General features: G+C 46.1%; 1 protein-coding gene across 1 annotated transcript in view; it reads right to left on the minus strand.

Moving 5' to 3' along the window:
• Positions 1 to 5,302, minus strand: part of HELZ (helicase with zinc finger) — an 85,152-nt gene extending 79,850 nt beyond the window's left edge. Inside the window, exon 1 of the mRNA XM_084298263.1 lies at positions 5,253 to 5,302. The gene's annotated coding sequence lies outside the window, so the exon portion shown is untranslated. The remainder of the gene's footprint in view (positions 1 to 5,252) is intronic.
• Positions 5,303 to 6,000: the final 698 nt, after the last annotated feature.

Here is a 6,000-nt window from a genome sequence, read left to right on the forward strand (position 1 = left end):
AGCAAGAAGATATATATAAGGAAGAAGCATTATTTTATATGCTGCCAAAACCACCATGCTTTTCATTTGTGGCATTCTCCATTTATTATGTCCACAAAGATTTGCTACTTTCTTGGTTTGCTGAACCACTAAATATTTTCCAGCAAATTAAACACTTGTGCCATATTGCTAACAACAGACTCTCAAAAACAACTCTTGTTTTTAACGTATTTCCCTTTTGCTGTGGGGTCTGAAGGGCTCTGAAAAATCTTTCTAAGCACATTTAGGCAGTGTAATTTTTAGTGTTTTGATGAATACAGTATTTTTGCAATATATAATTATGGGAAAAAAGTGCAATTCACAGACTGAAGGGCTGTTTCTAAATAACACTTACCCTAACAGGACCAGCTTAGGCCAAGCCAAGCTCTGCTCACATTTCTGCCCTTTACTTCCTGCCCCTCCAACACTTAGAGTTCTTTATGTAACATCGTTCTGCAATTCCTTTTCTTCCAGCGTTTAGTCATCAGCACTCTGCGAATCGTTAGCCTTCCTACTGCTTACAAGCAGAACGGATGATGAAACGTATTTCCCCAGACCACATATAACCCAAAGACTAAAACCCATCCACTTCAGCCATGCCATTCTTAGCACAAGTGGTACTTCCTGAGACTAACAGAAACAAACACCCAGCAGTTTACAGTAACAACTCGTAAACATCTCTTTACATAAAATCACTTACAAAAACTCTTCCTACCGACTCAGCAGCACTGCGTACCTACCGCTTCTTGGAAATACTGCGGAGTGCAGGGATAGACTAGAAGGAGCCTCCCAACATCTGACGAAGATTCCAAGCAGCTTAGAAAATGTGACGGTTTGGTGCTCCTTCAGGACACAGATGGGGCAATAGCAACCACTCAAATGTTTCAGTCATGAAATGGAACCTCTCAGTGTAGCAAGATTACATTTAGGAAGGAGTAAGATTGAAACCTATATGTGTTGGTTTTTTGTTTTTTTTTTTGTTTGTTTTTTTGTTTTGTTTTTTACCTGGCTTTCCTGTCATGAATCTGCAGTTTACTGTTTTGGAGGATTCCAAGAAAAGACTGGGTAAATAACCAGTTACATATCAGATTGATGACAACAAATTTGCTTATAAAAATGCAGAGAAATATTTGGCCACATTAAGTATCTTTGAACTTTAAAATCAGTGCAACGGAAATGCAAGAACAACAAAAAAATCGCACCCATGGGTAATTACAATCTGCCTGCTTACATTCCTAAGGACTCCTTTTCCAACAGTAATATTCACTTTTCTGAGTTTCACATGAGTGATTGCCTCTGGTTGAAACCTCATGTTGTAAACATTTGTGTGAAAAGGAGATGAAAGCTCAGCGAGCGAGACTGTTTTGGAATACGGACCTTGAGCTACATATCAATACCACCATAATACAATCACCAGAAGCAGGCCTGTTTCTGTAGAGCAGCCTGACCTTGCAGACTCCTAATTTCACTATCTATAAAGTTTAGTTATTTTCCACCACCAATCCCCAAACACTAGAAGAAAACAAGTGTTCACTTTCCTAGTCAAAATCTCCAAAAGACCAAGCATTCCTTAGTAATATATATATTTTTTAATTCCAATGCTGTGTGCTAACTTCTGAAAAAGCAGTCTCTTTTTCAGTGTTCTCTCTTCCCTTCCTTGCGGGCCCAAAAAAAAAAAAAAGACAATTGCAGAAGTCTACAAAGGAATTACAAAACTAAACGTATAAAGTATGATATTTTAAATATGTCACTGATATACATAAAGAGAAGTGATGATTACTGCCAAAGGCCACAGAAGAAACAGCAAGACAAACAAGAACAAAAAAAAAGGAAGGCCTTGTTAGTTCTGATAATCTGATCCATAATACATACATTTAAAGGGACAAAAATATAAATGCCACATAGTGATAGCAGGGTCTTCATCAACGGAAGTGAGAAATAATTCAAAACAGCAACGACAGGTGAGCAGAAGGGAGGACTGCGAATAGCGAATTTGCTATTTTCTCCCCCGTGATGGGGCAGAAACCTTGGGCACAGAGGAGCGCTGAGGACCCCCTTTCCCAGACACAAGGGCAGTCAAAGGGAAGGCCAGGATTTACATCTAAAATCCTTGGCCTACTGGTCCCCAAGGCCAAGGGAATGCCGGCTGTCCAGCTCCTGCACCCCTCCAGTAGGGCAGAACGCCACCATCCCTCCTCATTCTCCAAGCCAGCTCCCATGGCTGTCCCAAGTTATTCAGGCTGCACGCAGGGGACAGGACTTAAATTATCACAAAACACTTTTCTAATTGAGATTTCACTCCCACTACTAGGTACCACTGACCTCAAGAGGGAATACCAGTGAGGTGAAAGATTCAAGGGCTTTCGACTAATAGTCTGAATTGCTCCAGTAACTGCTGCTGCATTGCTAGAATGAGAACACCCAGACTGAAGTGCAGTAGCAAACAGAAATGGTACCAAACAACGTTAAAAAAAAATAAAAACACTGAATGTCAGAAAGAATATCCAGCTATAATTGCAAGCCAATTTTAGTAACAAATATAATTGCATACATTGGAGAAGATATTTCATCAGACTATTAAATTAACAGTGTTGGAAAACATTAGTAATAATATTGCCTGGCTCTTATATGGCCTCTTTCATCCCCAGGCGTCAACTCTCCACAAGTTGGTAAGATTCACTATTCCTATTTTAAATTCCTTCAAAAGGAGGCATAAACAGGTGAAGTGATTTGCGTCAAGACTGTCCAGATCCCTCAATCACTAAGCCTGTTCCTTGTCAATTTGAAATATTAGCTCTTCAACCCTTCTGGCCACTGCTACTTACATTTTTCTTGGAGATGGGCATTCCTCCATGAGTCTAATCCCTGAGCACAAGTTGTCCCCAAGCCACAACCCTTATCCTGCAACCAGATCTCCAAATAGAGATCCTGAAGCCCAGGAGCACCTTCTCTGAAGCTAGTGAGATTCCTCAGAGCAAAAGGATCCTCTACGAGGGATCACGCAGCAGAACCGGGCCAAAATACAGATTAAAATGCAGCTTCCAAGTCTCCCTTCAATTTCTATTCTGCTGGGGAGAGACAAAAACAACCCAAAAAACCCACTCTGCTATTCCAACCTTCCAAGTCCTCGAGCCATCATTTTAAATGTCTCTTTCTTCTCTTTCACATAAAAGTTCATCCAAACTCACTGGAAAAGGCACAGTGTCCACACAAATTAAAGGAGTGGAAATACACACTCTGTAGTTTAAGTAAAAAATTCACATAGGTGAGGAGTGATAAGAGAACTCTGATTTCAGCTCAAGAAAAACGTAATTTGTGCTTTCATAACGTATTACAAAGAGAACTCAATTTTATCAGTAGTAAAACACAAAATGTCCCTTCGCAAACCAATAAAGAAAAACTGCTCTGCTAATTAAAGCTCAACAAAGAAAGCTGAACGTAACCTCTGCCACTCACAACTTGTATGCTGTAAGAGCCAAGCCTACCAAGCCCGAATCCCTCGGTCTGCACCCTGAGGAGAGGCAGGGATGGTGACGCTCACTCCAACGCTCTGCCCGCATCTAAGATCCAACTGCACGTGCCAAACCAGCTCCTCACCGCCGTGCACCACCAAGCAGTCCAGCATCCCCGGGCTGTCCCAATCAACCACGCTTTGCCATCAAAAAAATAAATCGAACTTAAAAATATTGAAACAATTGAATTTAAAACACATTTTTGTAAACCCTCTCTGTTCTACCAATGTCTTGGAAAATGCCACAAACTTGCCAAGTATCATCGCATTTAATTTGGTTATATTTTCAATTTTACAAAAGAATGTGTACTTGAGAAAAGAAAAAAAAAAAAAAAAAAAAAGAGGGAATATTTTATCTTTTCCTTTGTTTCAGTTAAAAGATTTATTAGGAAGACTAACATCAGAAGACCTCACCAAATCAAGCCGTTCCAACAAGACTAGCTATGATATATTAAATCTGTCAATAAGGATTTGCATTTCCAGAATATTTTTGGTCTTACAACTGAATCATTTAATTGCTGAAATGGAAAATGAAATATGTGATTTTATAACCTCAACTCAAGCTCCCCGCGCCTGTGATAAAACAAGCATCCTATTACCTTGTTAACTCTTACTCATTTTGTCACTAATCGGAAAACAACCTTGCAACTGTCTCCCTGCAGTTATATCTTAATTTCCATCAACAATATGTTTAATCACTTTACTATAACCAAACAACAGCTCGACTACGACTGCATTGGAGCCAAACAACTTCAATTGCTTGGAAATTAATAAAAGGACACGACCCATCAAATGCCTCACGAGGGGTAGCATCACACACAGCCCTACTTGGGGATCTGCCCCCCTCCAAAAGAAAAAAAAGGCACGGGGTTGCAACCTGGGGTACAAACTTTCCTATTTTCAGTTTCACAACAGTTGCATTGTACCGAGGGCAGCCTCGGGATCCCCGTGGCCCTCCCAACTTGGAGCCACACGGCCCTGACAAAGCCTCCCTGAAGAAAACAGACCCACAAGCTCCTAGGCCAAGCCTCCGCTCCACCGCTCGGAGGGCTCGCTTGAAAAAAAAAAAAAAAAACAGCTGCTAAATCCTCACAATTTACTCCTCCATCCTTTCAGCAAACCCTACGCCAGCCTTTAAGAAAAAAAAAAAAAAAAAAAAAGTTTATTTTTTTTTTAACCTCCTTTCCCGGCCTCCCCCTCGCCCTTTCCCTCCCCACCCCCTCGCTCCAACCGCCGAGTGCCCCCCACCCCTCCCAGCCTGACGGAGCCCCCCCCTCAGCCCCTCTCTCCCCCACAGCCCCGCTCCCCCCGAGCTCTTCCCCCCAACCCCGGGGCCCTCGGGGCTGGCCGGCCTCAGGGCCGCGCCCGCCGCCTGCTGAGGGCTCCCGGGCCGAGCGCGGCACCCCCGGAGCGTGGAGGGGAGAAGGGGGGGGAAAGCTCCGAGCCGGCCCCTCCGCTTGCAACCCCCCAGCGGCCGCCTCAGGGCCCCTCCGCAACCGCAGGGCCCTCGCCAGCCGGCACCGCTCAGCCCCCGGCCCGCCCGCAGCCCCCGCTCTCGGCGCCCGGGCCCGGCAGAGGGGCGGCGGTGAGGAGGAGGAGGCGGTGTTGGGGGGGGGGAGATCTCCCCTCACGCAGCCCCTGAGGGCTCCCGGCGGCACCTCGAGGCCCGGCCCCGACGGTCCCGGCCCCGCTGCGGGGGGCGGCTGGGGAAGTCCGGACTTACCTGTCATTACTTTCTACGCCATCTTGGATCCACTTGTCAACGGCCCCACAAAGCATTGTGGGAAAGCCCTCCCCCGGCGGCGGGGCCGGGCCCGGGACTGGGACTGGGACCGGGACTGGGACTAGGAGCGGGATTGGGGCCGGGATTAGGGCCCCCACCGGCAGCGGGATTAGCAGCGGGGCCTCCGCCGCCGCCCACGGCTGGCCCCTCAGCCAGACGCTGGAGCGAGGGGGCACCGCCGAGCTGGGCGAGCGCTGTGCTTTGTTTTTATCCCCCTTTCCTTCTATTTTTTTATATATTTTTATATTTTCTTATTATTTTTTTTGCCCCCCGGAGTCCTGCCTCGCTGCCTCCACACGCAGCTGCCAGGCCCGGCGGGTCCCAGCCCTAAGGTAAGGGTACCGGGGCCCGCCGGTCAGCTGCGACACCACATCCCTGTGGGGTGCACAGCGGGGCTCTCCCCGGGTTTTAGCTTTAAATTATAATAATTTAATCTTAATTTCGGCTCTTCAACTTGCACAGGCCGCATTTGGGTGCCCCAGCGTCGTGGTTGGAAACCTCTGCCTGGTTTTGCTGAAGAACCGGTGGCAGCGCGTCGCTTGCTGCGCGTGAATCCCCAAAAGTGCTTTGCGTAACAGTTTTATTTTCACAGAGTAATCTTCCCTGGTAGCTGGGTTTTCAAAACGTTTGGCAATCAGTTCTTCATACCTACGCTGGGTTGCTAACTGGGTTTCTCAGGGCGTTCCTG

This window comes from Netta rufina (genome assembly GCF_964035555.1).
Source record: "Netta rufina genome assembly, chromosome: 19".
In the NCBI taxonomy this organism is placed as follows: Eukaryota; Metazoa; Chordata; class Aves; order Anseriformes; family Anatidae; genus Netta; species Netta rufina.